This window comes from Hyaena hyaena, unplaced genomic scaffold (genome assembly GCF_003009895.1).
Source record: "Hyaena hyaena isolate Hyena2069 unplaced genomic scaffold, ASM300989v1 scaffold_666, whole genome shotgun sequence".
Taxonomy (NCBI): Eukaryota; Metazoa; Chordata; class Mammalia; order Carnivora; family Hyaenidae; genus Hyaena; species Hyaena hyaena.
This window is the reverse complement of record NW_024081295.1, coordinates 1021777-1040612: the sequence shown is the minus strand read 5'-3', so window position 1 is coordinate 1040612 and position 18836 is coordinate 1021777.

Genomic DNA, 18836 nt, shown 5'->3' with positions numbered 1-18836 from the left:
CTCATTATTTCTCTCTTGAGGACCTTTTTAGACTCCCCTTCCCCGCTGCACCCCGATCTCACCCATGAGTTCCCATGACTACAGTACACTGTACATCTACTTATGCACTACACATAAGTGTATATATATAAATATATATGTGTATATATATATTCGCTTCATAATTAGAGTAGGGGTTTTTTTTTGCACCCCCAGAACCAAATTTTGCCCTCTTGAGGGCAATATTGCCCCCTTTTGAGAATGTATACTCCAGAGCAGTGATTCTCAACTGGGGCCCCTTTTTATCCCCCAGGGGAAATTTTGCAAAGTCTAAAAGCATTTTTAATTGTCATAACTACAGGGAGGGGTGCAAAGAGAAACACTATGGGCAGCAAGTGTGAAGAGCCCAGGGATGCTGCTAAACACCCTACATTGTACAGGACAGCTCCCTACAAAAGGAAATATCGGTTCAAAGTGTTAACAGTCCTGAGGTTGAGAAACCCGCTCATGAGGCAGACTTTATTTTATTTTTTGCACATAGTTGACACACAATGTTCTATTAATTTCAGGTGTACAATACTGTGATTCATCAACGCTATACATTATGCTATTGCTCACCACAATTGTAGCTACCATCTGCAGAGACTGCATGAATTTGAATCTTAGGTGTGCCACTTACTGGGTGATCTACAGTTTGTGTCTATGAAATGGGGATGACAACAGTACTGATCAAATAGGATAAATGCGAAGATTAAATGAATTAATATGTATAAAACACATAGAACAGTACCTGGTATGTGACAAATGCTCAGTAAAAGTTAGCTGTGATTGTTCTTTTAAACTATATTATCCTAGAATGGGCCTCACATTAAATTACAAAAACATAAACACCACAAAGTCTCTCTTGAAATTTACACACATCTATCCATCTTCCTGAAGCGTGAATAGCTGACTTATCCATCCCTATTCCAACTTAAATTCAGAATACATTTCTGTAGTGACTAGCAAACTATTAAACTTGGCAGATTAGTGATTATATGAACAAATATAATGGGAAAGAATCAAGGCTGCTGCTGCAGACTAATGTATTTTCATTATACTGTGAAAAAATAATGTAACAGCATAATAAATACTTTTCTTGGGCTTCAGTAGACAATCAGGAAGTGCCACTTTGACAGTCAATATATCCTGGTGGCACTTTAGGAAATGCTATTTGTAATGAGAATTTTCAGGTTCATAGCATAGTGAAATATGAATTAGTGACTCCGATGTACTTGTATTACAAATATCTTTGCAAAATCCTAGCGGTAGTCTGAGAGTTCCATACTACTTTTTTTTTTTTTTTCTATGAGGATTGCAATTTGTACAACACAGAGGATGTAAGCGAATTGGCCTTGCGGGATGTATAACAATGCATGGTTTGTTACAGGAAATTAAGTATCATCCCCTTTCCTTTTATTTCCTTTTATAAAATTAACAAAAAATAAATGAAAGGGGTGGGACAGAATCCCATTTGCTTTCATTTCCAGACCTTCAACAAGTCCCACAGGTTTGACATTTTGTAATCTGAGCTGGTTTTCCAGGTCATCAGGAGATTGCTATTGCTAGGTCTTCGATTTTTTTTTCCTCATCTCCTTCAGCCTCCTATCATCTCAACAAAATCTTGAGAGAGAGAAAGTGGTACTATAAAAGTCTAGCTGATGAAAAAAGTGATCAGGGTTACAGAGCATGATCTCTGGGAGAAAACACTGCCTGAACTGGAATCCTGAATTGGAATCAGAAGGTGACTCAGGCCACTTTCTAGTTCTGTTCTTGTTACTGGTGGGGATAAACACACTAATATCTGAGAAGGACTTGCCTAGAGCCTGGTACCTACATGTGCTTATGATGCACTGTTAGCTGTCGATTACTTGCTTACTGTGGCCACAACTGCATCTCCATTGCAGAGAACACAGGGGTTAAGGGTTTAATAGGCTAGAAAAAGAATGCACAAATGCTTTCTTTAGAATATTACCTTCCAATTGTTATGCTGATTTGGCAAGTCTTGTTTCCTGTTACAGAGGGATTTCTTAAGAGTGTTTATTTTTTGGGGCGCCTGGGTGGCTTAGTCGGTTAAGCGTCCGACTTTCGCTTGGGTCATGATCTCGCGGTTCGTGGGTTCGAGCCCCGCGTCGGGCTCTGTGCTGACTGCCAGCTCAGAGCCTGGAGCCTGTTTCAGTCTGTGACTCCCTCTCTCTCTGACCCTCCCCTGCTCATGCTGTCTCTATCTCTCTCCTAGAAATAAATAAAACATTAAAAAAAAAAAATTAAAAAAAAAAAAAGAGTGTTTATTTTTTGTCTTAAATGACGAGCTCCTAAATTTCACCAGCAGTGAAAATCAATTCCAACCCGGAACAAAAGCCAGAAACCTAATTCTTGGATGCTACTAAAAGGCATCCACATAAACCTTTCATTGGTCAACTTAGGTTTATAAAGTCCCTGAAGGCTAACTGCCCTTCAAATGTCCTCCCACTCGTGTGAATAAAAAGTGTCTTTATTTGGGCACCGTTGGCTCCAGCAGCCTTGTGTGCTGCTCCTGCATGTCAGCATGAGAAAGAGGAGGAGGAAGATGCTCTTCTCTGTCTGGAGGCTACATCTGTAACAGGACTTTTCTAATCTCTTGAACATATAAATTCTGCCCTCACTTTTTGCTAGATTATCTGTTCTAGAATCATAACCTTATCACATAAAACTTCTAGAAATGTATAGATGTGAACATAACATCTTATACAGTTCTTATGAAGTTTGTTTTTCTCCCCACTTCTGTGAATTTCAAGGTAGAAAGGCTAGAAAATCACATCGGCCCTTCACGATGTGAAGCCTCTTGTCATTAGTAAACTTTTGGAGGGGGCACAGTGACGGAGGCAGGAGCTTTCTTTAGAGGGGACAGTGTTTGCTTTTCAGTCAGTCTGAATCGATAGCACTGTCTTGAGCAAGACTTGAGTCATGGAAAGCACAGGGATGGCCATTCATGAGCTGGCATCCTGGCTCAGCTACATACAAATAATGCTACAATTCTAGATAAACCATCTAACTTCTCTGTTATCACAATTTTCCTTACATGCTTTAAAAAAAACCTGGGAGTAGGGGGTAGGTGGGAAGGTATGGATATAGCCAGAGCTTACTTGACAAGGTCTTTATGAGGATCAAAATGACATAAATAAAAATACTCTGTAAATCACATATTTTATGCAAATATTACATGCGATTAATATTAGGAGAGTTTAGGGGCACTTGGGTGGCTCGGTCGGTTAAGTGTCCGACTTCAGCTCAGGTCATGATCTCACGGTTCGTGGGTTCGAGCCCCGCGTCGGGCTCTGTGTTGACAGCTAGCTCAGAGCTTGGAGTCTGTCTTCAGATTTTGTGTCTCCCTCTCTCTGACCCTCCCCTGCTCACGCTGTCTCTCTCTCTCTCTCAGAAAGAAATAAAATATTAAAAAAATTTTTTAAGTATTAGGAGAGTTTTGGTCCATACCAGCTTGCTTTTTTTTTTCTTTTTTACCCAAGATGTTATTGAATCTCATTTAACTTGTGCCCATGTTGGACCAATAGCTCTTTGAAAGCCTACATTTTATATTGTGTCAAAAATATGAGAGAACAGTATAGAAACTTAGTAAATGTAGACTATAACCCCAATTTTATGCAAGGTTAAAAAAAAAACCCACAATGATCCCCTCCAGAAATTACCTAATAGAAGTAGGAAAAACAGATTTAAGATTATGATTGCTGCCATTTCATATGTGAAGAGGAGGAAGAAGTTACTGATCAGCCAAGACCTATGTTAGGAACTAAGAATTTCTGTTTTGGCAATTTTACCACAAATCATGCTCTCTGCAAAAGATCTTAAATTTGCCTTTTACTGTCATTAATAAAAAGATAGCCTCTTTGCCTTGCTTCTAATATGTTGCTATTTTATTCTTAGGTTAACTGTGTGGGAGACAACATTTCATTCAAGGAAAACTTGAGCTGAAAGGCAAAAAGTGGAATTTCACAGCTAGGAATTTTAGGTTAACAGACCTTTTCTTGTACTAGAGCAAGTAGGATATGTGCTGAAAGTTTAGAAATGTCAGATCATTTGCTTATTTAGCTACCCCAAAATAGGAGTTGACAGCTGAATCTTAAAGCCTAGTGTCTGTTGTTTAGACTCTTATTTAGAATACTTCAGTTAATTTTAGTGTGGGAGGAGAGAGAATTCTATTTATTTGAAAATGTAATATAGATGGAATGTAAACAATGCAAAGGCTATGTCTTCTAAAGCTTGTATCTTTCCATTAATATATTTTGAATATACATTATTTACCAGTAGAGAGGATTTCTTACATTTAACAAATGATTACTGTCTCTAGCTGGAGAGATTAAGCAAAAATATTTCTTTCTCAAAGAAGAAATGGGAGACGTCTGGGTGGCTCAGTCAGTTGGGCAGCAACTTCGGCTCAGGTCATGATCTCAGGGTTTGTGGGTTCGAGCCCCGCGTCGGGTTTTGTGCTGACACCTAGCTCAGAGCCTGGAGCCTGGTTCGGATTCTGTGTCTCCCTCTCTCTCTGACCCTCCCCTGCTCATGCTGTCTCTCTCTCCCTCTCTCAGAAATAAATAAAACATTAAATAAATAAATATTAATATTTTAAAAAAAAGAAGAAAGAAAATATATGACCAATTACCAGATGAAAGGGAGATAATAAATGCTATAGGAGTCAGAGGATGGCATGACCATGAGGGGACTGGAGTGGTCAGGGAAACATTTAATAAAGAGACGGGACCTGAGCAAAGTTTTAAAAGATTAAGTGGTATTTGAATAAATGAGGCAAATGGGTAAGGCTGCCAAGGCAGTCTGGGATCGCCCAGCTTAAGCAGGGGTTCATAGAGAATAAAAGCAGGAGGCAGGGTTTTGAAGATGGTCCAGAGGTGGCTGCAAAGGCTTTGACTTTGGGAGACAGAACCACCTCCCTTTCCTAGGATGTCTCATGATTTTAAAATGTTTCATGATTTAATACAATCATTCATAAGATCAATGAGAGGGGAGAGGACCAGGGACAGAATACAATAATCTTGAATTTGAAATTGGGTGGTGGCAGGGAAAATTGCCAAGAAGTGCAATACACAAATTATATTTTAAAATTTATATGTAACTATTCACAACGTCATCATGTTGCAGGTGTTACTGGGAAGGGCATGCCAGTAGAGCATTTTCCAACCTACCAAATGAAAGGGAAACACGACCGTTTCAAGACTCTAGCTACCACTTGAAGAACTTTCTCTCACATGAACTCAAATTTATCTCTCAAATGAACCAACTCCTTTCTCATTGTTCTTTTTTTTTTTTTTTTGTTTTACTACAACAGCAGGATCTACTACTTTATTTTTTCTTTTTTTTTTTTTTTACAAATAGTTTATTGTCAAATTAGTTTCTACATAACACTCAGTGCTCATCCCCAAAGTGCCCTCCTTCACGCCCATCCCCCCCTCCCCCCCACATCCATCAGTCCTCAGTTTTTGTCAGCATTCAAGAGTCTCTCTCATTGTTCTTTATAAGACGCACCATTGCTCTTTCCAGTAGCACAGAGCTATTTCACCTATTTGGGCATAAAGACTAATGTATTTTTCTGTTTCTAATAGTAATATATATATTAGGCATTGCTAATGTCTTTACATATGTTATCTCATTAAACCCTCTCAACACTCCTCTGAAGTTTCTGAACACATTATTATACCCATTTTATGGACGAGATCGTTGAGGCACAGATAAAAACTTGCCTCAAGCTATCCAGTCAGGGAGTAGATGTATCAGGGTTATGACACAGGTCTGTCTGACCCCTGCATGCACTCTCAATCACTATACTCCTTTTTCATGTATCCCCCCATCATAACTGCCTTTTGTCTCCTATGATTTATGAAACATTATCATATTATGCTATCATATTTGATTTCCTCCAATTCCTGGATGAAATATTCATTGTTTTGTTTTTCCAGATAAAAAAGGAGACTTAAACACAAAAAGGGATGCTTAATCAATGTTGCTTAGGAACTTGAGTTCAGGATGTCTATAGAGTTGTTTCACTTTGTGTTGCTTTCCTTATCGAATCTATGTATCTAGTCTTTGTATACATACATCAGTTAGTCAAGAACAAAAGGTAGTAGGGGAATAGTGTGCTATAATTTTATACATTGATAGAAAATCAGATAGTCATAATGCTTTCCATGTAAGATAAAAGAGATTTAGATCTTTTTTTTCCTGTTTAATTCTTGTCACCTTTTTTTCCTAATACATGGTAAGAATGCTCTGAAAACATAATGAAATATAAAATGAGTATTTTTACCAGTAACCACATTACTTGTGTCTCCTATTTGTGATTAAATGGAGAAAAGAATATTTTACTGATTTCTGAGGTAACATTAATAAAGACACTAATATCACCATCTATGGATCAAAGAAAAACATGCATAGGGGTAGTAAATGATTAAATATTTCCTCCCCAAGATGTTGGAAGATCCCTTTGGTTTTTCATTGGATGGAGGTGCAGTTACCTTGACAACAGGCTTTCTGAACAGACTGCCTATACCTCAACATTCTACAGCTCGCTGTAAAAGTCAAAGTGTGATATTCTTACAAGATACACATAAATTTACTAAGGAATGACTTTACAATTTGTATATGATTTCTACTAGACAATATATAGAAGATGTTAGCTAACTAAGAAAAAGGAGGTTGTAAATCCTCAGTGTTCAGGACCATAAATGGCTCTTAAATTTATAATTGTTACTTAAATAAAAATTATCATTTCTTTGTGACTATCTATATATGCCTGCTTGTTCATTAACCCAGAAACAGGTCACTCTGGGTTTATACCTTAACATTTATCTAAAGCTAGAAATATTAGGAAAATAACAACAATTTATAACAATTCTTTAGTCAGTCACCAGGAGAAATGCCATATTGTGCAAGCTGGCCATGAGCATCCTATGAAAAGTTTCTCTAGTAAGGTTACTTTTCCAGAGGATGCTTACTACCTTAGGGAACTTCTGTGCAGAAGGAGAAGAAGTAAATGGGATTGGGTTTGGCAGAGCTTTTCAAATAACTTGTTCAATTTCTAGGAATGGGAAGCCTGTCCAGCCTGTGGGCATATGTCCAGAAGCATCAGCTTCAGGTTTATTTTTCTTTAAGGGAGTAAGACTGTGTATTTTTCACCATCTTTTACCCCACCTCCTTTTACCCTTGGACTGAAAAAAAAAAAAAAACTCACAGTTTTATCTCTATATCCTTGAATATGCCCTTTAAAACACTACTGTTTCCTATATATTTTGGCCCAAGCTTTGTCTTTATTTAAAAAAATTTTTTTTAATGTTTATTTATTTTTGAGAGACAGAGACAGAGTACGAGTGGGGGTGGGGCAGGGAGAGAGGGAGACACAGAATCTGAAGCAGGCTCCAGGCTCCGAGCTATCAGCACAGAGCCTGACGCAGGTCTCAAACCCACAAGCTATGAGATCATGACCTGAACCAAAGTTGGAGGCTTAACTGACTGAACCACCCAGGTGCCCCCAAGCTTTGTCTTTAAAATGCATACCTTATGGCAGTGTCCTAAATATGGCATTCCCAACTTCCAGTTATGAGATGATATGCAAAAATTTATGTAGAGATGATTATATATATTTTTCTGGAAAGGATTTCATTCTTTTATCAGACTCCAAGGTATCCACAATCCATACAAATGTTAATAGCTGCTATTTGCTACAATTGGCTACCTGACTTCCCAGCCTTCCTACTTTCTCCCCAACAATATAGGTGTCTTTCATTCCTGCTCAACATTTTTCCTTTCCTGGGAAAGCATCCCTAATTCTAGTCTATTCCAGTTACTCCTTTACTTTGATTACTTAGATCAGATTTTTTTTTTTTACAGATAAACCAACTTATTTAATCAACTAAACCCATAACTTATTTAATATACCAAGATAATGTCCATTAGTTCATCACATAATAAGCCAAAGCCAAATATCAAAGAAGTTACACAAATCCTAGACTTGGAGAATACATTTTAGAGCTTTCCATTGAGGTCGATAGACACCTTATAAATGTTTAGCTAATGTAGCTCTAATGAGTGCTTGAAATATGTGAAGTCAGTAAAATGCGGAGTTTCCTTCTTTTATGATGTAGCTCATAAGATAATGAGCGCAGTCATTTCTAGGGAACTGAAGGACCCAAGTGCTGAGCAAAGCAGGTCATCTTTCAGTTTTGTATAGCCACCATGAGGTTTGCTAAACAGCTGAGAATAGGGGATAGTGTGACTCCTAGAGTCTCATGTAGACTTTGGGCCCACTCACTGAGAGGGAAGAGAATCATGTGACATGTTTTAGAAACTAAGCTATTCCTTAATGTATGACTCTTGTTAAGATTGATTTTTCTTTATGAACAGCTTTATTGACTGGTTCATGTCGAAGAATTAGATACAGAAGATGTGCCCAGAGGCATACTCATGAAGGAAATGTCAAACGGTTTCTTCAATGTGTATGTTCTTTTCATTGTGTCTTATGATCATGTTTTTTGTAAAAATGTCACTGCCATTTTTATTTAGTGCAAAAACTAATTTAAATACATCTTGTTTCCATTATTTCATACGTACATATCTTCTCAAACTCTTTCTTCCAGCCCCACCAAAACTTCCCCACCAAAGCAGCAGAGATTGCTTTCTTTGAGAGAAACCCAAGAACGTCTTGTAGAAGCTTCTGATAGGGCTTCCTCTCTGCACTTTATTATCCATTTGCCAATCCTTTCTCCAAACTGTAGGAAGAACAGCATCTCTTCTCTCTGAGCAATACTGTCAATGGTAATACTGAATGTCATTACCTTGAGATCTTCTATGATTCTCTAGGATCAGATTCTGATTCCCTCTCTTCACCTTAACCTCTTTGGGGTCAAATTTCCTTCAGAGTTTCTTAGAATTGTCTTATATAGGGAGATCCATTTGTTCTTTCCTATCTTTTAAGAATTTTCTACTCTTCTCTCTGATGTTTTACATATAGTTGGTTAAGCTTGGGAAAAGGAAATAGTGATGTGTCTTTATTTTTTTTTCTGAGTTTTCTATTATCTGCCTGCCTACAGAATGGGTATATTCAAGTTCTTATTTAGGTTCCAAATGGGAAGCAAGCAAGTCAGTGCAAAGCATATCTTCTAAAGGCAGGTTGAGAGGCCAATCTCTTTCAGTCTTCTCCATTGAGGCTTAACTGATACGGAGCAAGGGATGGTTTTTCTCAGGGTTTAGACATGAACATAGTGTTAATAGAGGATTAAGTATGGTGAAAGCACATTTTTCAATCCAGCTTTAACCAATGATAAAGTGGACAGTTTAAACTCTGTGAGTCTACTGTAAACTTATTTTGTGTCCATTTTAAATTCAGAAGAGCATGGGGGGGTATGAAAACCCTATCTTAAAACTCTAATACTTTAATGCAAACAGGTATGGTATGCTCATCCTAACTTCTTTTCTTTAAGAAAAAAATTTTAGAACAGTTTTAGTTTTATAACAAAATTGAGAGAGAGGTACAGAGATGTCCCATATATCTCCTGCCCCCATATATGCAGAGCCTTCCCTATTATCTACATCACTCACTAGAATGCTAGTTTTGTTTTTTTTTTAACCAAGCATGAATATATGTTGATGCATCGTAATCACCCAAAATTCATAGTTTACTTTAAGGTTCATTCTCAGTGTTGTACATTTTATGGGTTTGGAAAAAAATATATAGTGACATATATCTATCATTATAAAGTCAAACAGTGGGCACCCACATGGCTCACTTGGTTAAGCAACTGCCTTGATTTCAGCCCAGGTCATGATCTCATGGTTGTGGGATTGAGCTCCACATTGGGCTCGATCCTGCTTAAGATCCTGGGGAGTTTAAGATTTTCTCTCCTGCCAGTCTCCTGCTCACGTACATGCACACGTGTGTGTGTGCATGCACGTTATCTTTCTTTCTTGAAAAAATATAGTAGTATCAAACAGTATTTTCAGTGCTCTAAAGAAATCCTCTGTGTTCTGTCTATTCACCCCTGGCAACTAATCTTTTTATTGCCTCCGTAGTTCTGCATTTTCTGGAAAGTCATATAGTTGGAATCATATAGGATGTATTCTTTTCAGATTGGCTTCTTTCACTTAGTAATATGCATTTAAGATCCCTCCTTGTCTTTTCAATGGCTTCCTAGTTAATTTATTTTTAGTGCTGAATAACATTCCCTGGTCTGGATGCACCACAGTTTATCCATTTACTGACCGAAGAACATCTTGGCTGTATCTATGTTTTGGCAATTATGCATAAAGATGCTATAAACATCTGTGTTCAGGTGTTTGTGTGGATATAAGCTTTCAACTCATTTGAGTAAATAGTGAAAACATAACTGCTGGATTGTACAATAAAACCACAACACTGTCTTGCAAAATGGCTGTACCATAGTGCATTCTCACCAGCAATGCATGTTCCATATCCTTGTCAGCATTTAGTGTTTTCCATGTTCTGAATTTTGGCCATAGGTATTTAGTAGTATCTCATTTTTGTCTAAAATTGCATTCCCTGATGACAAATGGTGTGGGACATCTTTTCATGCTTTTTTTTTCTTTTCCATCTATGTACCCTCTTGGGTAAAGTTTCTGTTAAGATTCTTTACCCATTTTTTTTTTTAGCAAAGTTGTTTGTTTTCTATTGTTGATTTAAGAGTTCTTCATGTCTTTTAGATAACAATCCTTTATCAGATGTATCTTGTGCAAGTATTGTCTCTTAGTCGATGACTTATCTTCTGATTTTCTTGATATTGTACTTCAAAGAGCAGAAAATTTAATTTTAATGAAGTTCAGATAGTCAATTATTTATTTATAGGTCATGTCTTTGTTGTTGTATCTAAAAAGGCATCATATGGGATTCCTGGGTTGCTCAGTTGGTTAAGTACCCAGCTCTCGATTTAGGCTATGGTCATGATCTCAGGTTTGTGTGTTCAAGCCCTGCATCAGGCTCTATGCTGACAGTGTAGAGCCTGCTTGGGATTTTCTCTTTCCCTCTCTCTGCCCCTCCCCTGCTTGTGTTCTCTCTCTTTCTAAATCTCTTTCTCTCTGTCTCAAAATAAATGAATGAACTTAAAAATTAATAAATGAAAAGGCATCATCATCCAGATTTTCTCTTATGTTATCTTCTAGGAGTTTTATAGTTTTGTGTTTTATGTTTATATCTATGATCCTTTTTGAGTTATTTTTGTGAAGGGTGTAGGTTCTGTGTCCAGATTCATTTATTTTATTTTATTTTATTTTATTTTATTTTATTTATTTTATTTTATTTTATTTATTTTATTTTTGCATCTGGATGTCCAGTTGCTCCGGCATTATATGTTGAAGGAAATATATTTTCTCCTTTTTCAAAAACCAGTTCACTATATTCAAAGAAGTCTATTTCTGGACTCTCTGTTTTTTTTTTTTTATTTTTTTTTATTTTTATTTTTTACAAATAGTTTATTGTCAAATTAGTTTCCACATAACACTCAGTGCTCATCCCCACAAGTGCCCTCCTCCATGCCCATCCCTCCTCCCCCCACATCCATCAGTCCTCAGTTTTTGTCAGCATTCAAGAGTCTCTCATGGTTTGCCTCTCTCCCTTTCCCCCACCATTTCCCCCCTTCTTCTCCCCTTTGTTCCTCCATCAAGTTCCTCCTAATCCTCCTATACGTGCAGACATATGATATTTGTCCTGGACTCTCTCTCTGTTTTGTTCTGTTCATCTGTCTGTTCTTTCACCAATACCACACTGTCTTGATGACTGTAGCTCTATAGTAAGTCTTGAAGTTGGGTAATATCAGTCCTCCAACTTTGTTATTCTTCAATAGTCTGTTGGATATTCTGGGTCCACCCCAACTGCTTTATATCATTGTCATTTAATCTTTCCCCTTATCTGTATAAAAGTTCTTAAAATGTGTAATCTGCTGCCTCAATTGATCATTTATTAATTCTACATCAATAAAAATATAGATTAATTATTACATGTGCATATGTAATCATTTATTTTCCTAAATGAATATATACTCATGAGTTTTTAAAACCATCTAGCATAAAATATTAAGAAATCTACAAAGATTTATATCTTTATTTATAAAAACTTTACCTCTATTCCCTCTTACATCTTCTATTCCCACTTGACAGAGACAAATATTTTAATTTTTTTCTAGCTGTTTCTTCTAGAAATCATTTCCATTACTAAAATATACTTGCACTCCCTTTATTTGATTTACCAACTATTAGTCATTATCTATGTCTGATAAAGAATGACCCCATTTATAGCATAGCCCATATCCTTTCCTCTAGGCTCCAACTGAGTCATATAATTTGAAATGTTTTATTTAGTTTTGAGAGAGAGATAGAGACAGGGTGAACAGGGGAGGATCAGAGAGAGAGAGGGAGACACAGAACCTGAGACAGGCTCCAGGCTCTGAGCTGGCTGTCATCACAGAGCCCGATGCGGGGCTCGAACCCATGAACCTGAGATCATGACCTGAGCTGAAGCTGGGCACTTAACCAACTGAGCCACCCAGGCGCCCCTGAGTCATATAATTTTAAAAATATAAATTAATAAGCTGTATTCATGCCTTTCTTAACTCTCATAGTGGACAAACAACTCACCTTATAACCAATCTTTTCTTATTCACAATATATCTTGAGCCCAGCTGCTTCTTGCTAATTACACCTGCTACCATTTAAGTTCAGAATACTTTATCCCTTGTATAGAATGGTATAATGGATTCCTAACTATTTTTCTTGTTTCTTCTCATGGCTATCTACAGTCTATTCTGCACATAACATCAAGAGTGACATAATTAATATCAGTTCTCCTGAACTCTTTTCTCCAAAGATATTTTATCTGCTTGGTAAGTTTAAAGTCTTCCCCACATCTCCTAAAGACTTACATGACATGGATTTGGGCCAGCATCTTCATGGCATCCTCCCAACTGATCACTGAATTCTCATTCTTCTGACTTTCCTGCTATTTCCCCAAACACACCAAGAATGCCCTCCAATCAGAGATGTTGTACATGCTGTTCCCTCAGCCTGGAATTCTCTTGCTCCATATATTTGAGTACTTTCCTTAGGTCTCTCTCACTTTATTTAGGTTTCATTTGAAAGGTGTTTCATTTGGAGCACCTGGGTGGCTCAGTCATTTAAGTGTCCAACACTTGATTTCAGCTCAGGTTATGATACCATGGTTTGTGGGATACAGCCCCATGTTGGGCTCTGTGCTAACAGTAGAGCCTGCTTGGGATTCTCTTTCCCCCCCTCTCTCTCTCTCTCTCTGCCCTTCCCCTGCTCATTCTCTCTTTATGTCTCTTTCTTTCTCTCAAAAATAAATAAATAAACTTAAAAAAAGAAAAGTCTTCCATTTGAAAGTCATCTCATGAGAAAGACCATCCTTGACAGTGTTCTCTACAAAAGCTATCTCCTCTTTCTCAGATATCTGCACTTTTTCTTCATACTCTTTTCTAGAACACAAACTACAGGATATCAGGGTCAGTGTTGGGTTTTATCACTGCCAACCTGTAGCACTGAAAACAGTGCCTGGCTCTAAAGGGTGCTTGATAAATATCTTGTCTAAATAATAGTCTATTTATGATCTATACATAATTCTACAGATAAAACATAGGTGTTTCAATAATGTTCTAGATACAGCATTTTTGAAGTCTTGAACCACAGAGGGTCATCATTTCATAGAATTAGGAAAACAAGAAAATGGTTGCACTTGGTAAGAATCCTTAATCCTTAAGAATTATAAACCTCTTAAAGTATGTTTTTTCCAAGGGATCATGAATAGTTTCCACCTAGTTAGAAACTCAGTTAGGATGAATGTGAGTTACTTTAATCAGGAATTTTTTCTTCATTTTAGATATTTCAGAAACCTCTCCTTTGTCTATGATCGTCAATTTTGGGATGCACTGTGTAGAAATGTTTCTTTTCTTATTGTGAAATCGTCCACCATATTCATACATTGTTATGTTACCCATAGTCATCTATGCTCAGCCATCAACTGTCTCATTTTATATACTCTCCTATCCAAAGCCATGGTGTTACCTCTCACTGACTCCCAAATCTTTTGTATACTTCACATTTATCTAGCTCATTGGTAGTCTCTGTCTGGGTATGGCACAGAAATGTTAAATGGAACAAAAGATGTGTAATTCTTTTCCCAAAGCTATTCTTGTTTCTATATTTCTCATCTAAGAAGATGAAGAGTAATACCAAATCTCCTCTTCTCATGTAATCTACAGAAGCAATTAGTCACTAGGTTTTATAGACTATAGCCCAAGAGATCTGTCTGGTCTGGCCTTCTCTGTTCCCAGTAAGACCTCTGTTCTTCATTACTACTGTGTTGCTCTTAGATATAACCACCCTGGCTTAGGCTAACATTCCCCTAAGCCATCCTTTATATTCCAGAAAAATTCATACTGGACATGCCTCATGGCCTTCCATGAATCCTAGAGTCTCCAGGAGAAAGGTCAGTTAAAGAGTATCACATCATGCCCTTCACTGTTAGACACTGTGTATATACATCTCCAGCCCAGTCTCCTCACACTGTCCTATGTGGATTCTTTGCACCTGCTCTTCTGAATACTGTTTGCCAAATACACCATGGTGTTTCTTTCACATATTGTTCCCTCCATTTTGAATGTGCTGGGTACAGTCTCTGTTCCGTTAATGCCCACTTGTCCTTTAAGACTCAGCATAAGCATTTTTTTTCTGCTAAGAATCCTTTTCTGAACTTCTTGTGTGATTTATGTGCCTCTCCTTAGTGCTTCTATGATGCTGTGTGCAGATCTCTTTCCTACTTTTACCATGCTGACCTATCTTGCTGCTCTATCATTCTTATTTGTTATCTCTGTACACTGTTTTATTTGTGTATATTGTCATTTAAATTCTAAAGGTCAATGATGGTGTTTGATGGTGTTTGATCATCTTTATATCCCTACTGCCTAACCTGGCAAAGCTCATTAAGCATGCATGGAAAGAAGGAAGAATGAATAAATGAAAGAAGAATGAATGAATGAAAACTTTTCAATTTGGACCTGGAAAAAATTTCTAGAAACAAATGAAACTAAGCTGCATAATCAGGGTGCTGTGGAGAAACATTACATGCTGTTACATATAGTGTAGACTTGCATATACAGAAGTGTGGGAATGAAACTTTTCTATTTTCATTTTTAAATAAAAAGTAAACATTATTTAAGTTGTGTAGAAAATTCTGCTGTGTGTTTTTGAGTGTGTGTGTGTGTGTGTGTGTGTGTGTGTGTGTGTGTGTTGGGGTGAGGGATGGGGGCATTTTATAGCAAATATGACCTCTGAGGACTTGTTTCAACTCTATTATCTCATTAATTCCTTTCCTACCAACATTTGAATTGTTTGTTGTTGCTGTTGTTAACTTGGATGTATATATACATATATATAATTCAATAAATACGAAGATAGATAGGTCTTAGTGTCAATACACTTACCAAATTACCAAGACCTAAAAATTGTATTATATTCATAGATCGAAGGATGAACAGTCATCCTTTAATGGTAATTCTTCTAATGGTAATTAAAGTTAATGAATTAGTATATTTTCTTTCTAATAACTGAGATTTGAAGAGCATAGATTTGACTTGAGGTGTGCATTGACTGTTCCTTTTATTTACTGCCATTCACTCCACATACTTTCTTGTGAACATCATTTGTGCAGATTTGGTTCTAATTAGGGACTGAAAATTGTTGTGCAATTGTACACTAATCTAACATAAGAAATAAAAACTATTTAGCAGATTAGAATTTACTGTAGCAAGGCACCAATTGTTGAATAACCCCAGTGTCCCTTACCTCAAAGACCTTTTGCGGAAGGCCATTCCAAACATTTATTACTTGCAGAATGAAAAACTGCTTCCTTATGTCTGTGCTGAATTTATTTTCCTTTAACTTTCATTAAAGTCTCTTTGTGCTATATAAGTTGAGAGAAAAAAAGTAACCTACATTATCTACACTTATGATTCTGTGCACTTTAATTATATGCTATGTGTCATTTCCATAGCAGGAAGTGTCTGTTCCACCAATCCTTGTGATTCATTCCTTCCTAGCTATTGTTTTATCAAGCTTTCAGCTTCTTTCTTTTCATATTTTTTTCTTTTTTCCTCTTTTCTTTTCCTTTCTTTTAAATTTCATTTCATTTTGAGAAAAAAATGACTGTTTGGATGTAGATATGCACTCTCAAAATCATTTACTTACTGATTTTGTAGCATTTAACTAGAATTACCCTTGTAGGATGGATGCATCTTGACAAAAGAAAACAAAAGCAACAGTTCTGACGGGTGATGATAAAAATGTTTCCTCTCTGGCCAGCATGTGATTAAGCACAATAGCATATAACAGCTTTTTAAGATTTTTGACATTAGGGACCACCTCTTTTATGCACTCTGAATTGTTACTGGCACCCCATAGGTGTTTAATAAATATTAACACTGCTAAATTTAATAATAAATGAAGGGAGGAAAACTGATTTTGAGAAAATCCTGTGGTTGAATACATGTTGGAAGATATGATTCATTGTTTCCAAAGACAATCTTCTTTTATTTCAGACATAATCTTAAAGATTTAAAATTTTATCTGTTTCATTTCAAAATAATAAGAAGACTACTTGTAGCCCATTTCTTTATTTAGTGCGAAGTAAAATTTCATTTTCAGATCAAACAGAAACCGAGGGACATAAACCAAAATTGTAGACCGATTCATGATGTACAATTGTTTATGCAGAATTAAGGCCAGATGGGGCTATAAAACTAGCCCCTAAATCTCAACATATAATTCCATATGTTTCAGCAGAATACAATGGAATACCAATCAGGAAACAGGTAGGCATTTAAATTGTTCTGCATTTTCTCACCACTCTTTCTCCCCATCCTGTCAACCACACATACCTGCCTGAAAATTGACCATCCTGGACTGAAGAGTGGAAAGGAAAGTGAATATGACTCAAATGTTTCAGAGGGAGTGGAGGGTGGAGTGGAAGTTGTGCAGAGGCAATTTTTACTCACTCAGGTGTTGAATTATTGAAATTAGAGGCAGTTCCCCTCAAATAGAATCCAGTTTCTTCTTATTGAAGTTAATGCATTCAAGAAATATTTGTTAAATCTTAGAATTACTTATTCATAAAGGTGGAAAGGACTTGCAGCCATACGATTTATTTTCTTGCATTTGGGGTGGAGTTGGGCTTTAGTACAGTAAATAGTTGGCTTATTTAGGCTGCTTTTAGGCTATGTGAGTCAAGTGGAATTTTTTCATAAAAAATAGACGGTATATAAATCAGTCAAATAACTGATCTCACTGCTTTTACTTATACTCTTCCCCACTCACCCCTGCCCCTCACCTAAAATTGTCTCATGGGAAGAAAAGCTGCATTTCCCAATTGTTTTTATCAAGTCAATTATTTTATCAAGTTTCTCATCACCTGTATAAGAGGTGTTCTTAGAATCAGTAACCATTTCACTGAGAAAACACATATCCTCACAGAGACTAATAACCCATATTTTTAAAATAAGAGCAGAGCAGAATTAGGGTTCCATGAATCTCTTCACCCTCAGCTTTATATTAAAAAAGAGGGGGTAAAAATATAAGAAAATACATAGAAAGAATGAAAAGAATATGTATTTATTTATATCCCACTTTATTATAAACAGGAGTGTAGGAGAATTTACAAAGTGTGATGCAATGGAATAAACAACCCAAAATCTTTTTTTTTAAGTCAGCTCCTCCCCACAAAATTTGGGTTTGAAAATATTTCAGCTGTAGATTTTCTTCACAGTACTGATTGTAGCATATGTAGGACCAAAGTGTGGGTCAAGTAGACTCAAGATTATACTTGAACTTTTCAATTTCTAAAGTATTCTTGGATGTTCAGTTTTGACTTGAGAGAGGTCAGACTACCTAGTGGAAAATCCCAAATAGTGTCAAAGTGTATTATGGCAACTGATGTTAACATTAAGCAGGCTTGAAAGTTCTTGCCAGAAATGACACTACAGTTCAAGACCACACTGACTGGCTTGAACTAGGCATCATTCTGGAAAGCATTGCTTGTCAAAGCTGAAATATTTTGACATGCTTGCATGCCTCAAGTGTAACTTCCATGTGGATCACAAATTGGGAGACTAGCCTTGGCTACTAAAAAATGCTCAGCTTGCTCCCTTCTCAACTGATTTGGAGACTAAAGTGACAATTCAGGGTACATGCTTATATTCCAGACAAAGCCATTGTGATTGGCCGTCAGTAAAAGAGAAGACTCTGACCTTGGTGCGGTTACCAGGGCAGTGTCCTTGAAGTATAGCATGAAGATCAAGCTTTCTCTTTAATATGCCAAAATTCTCAAATTCTACATTTTTAAAGCCAAAACTTTGTTTTAAAATTTAGATTTTTTTTCTTTTAAGCAAATATACCACTAGGAAACATGATAAATTATGGTTTTAGTATTACCAGAATGCAGTCCTTTAGTAAGAGCAGGGAAAAATATCTCTTCCATAGGATCAAGGAAAGGGGAGTGAAGAATGGGAAAGAGAAAGAAAGAGTGTAAAGACACTTCACCTGATTTACAGTTTCCCAAGGGCCATCCTCATCCTGGATGTTAGGCACAGATAGCCTGAAGCATCCAAACCAAAGAACACAGAAGGAAAGAAACAGGAAGAAAAACTTGAATGTGAAGGTTTAGTATGGGTATTTTATTCTTCTTTTTCATTATATGATTGCATTATATAATGATTTTCTAAAGGTATTGAAACAAAATCACTATA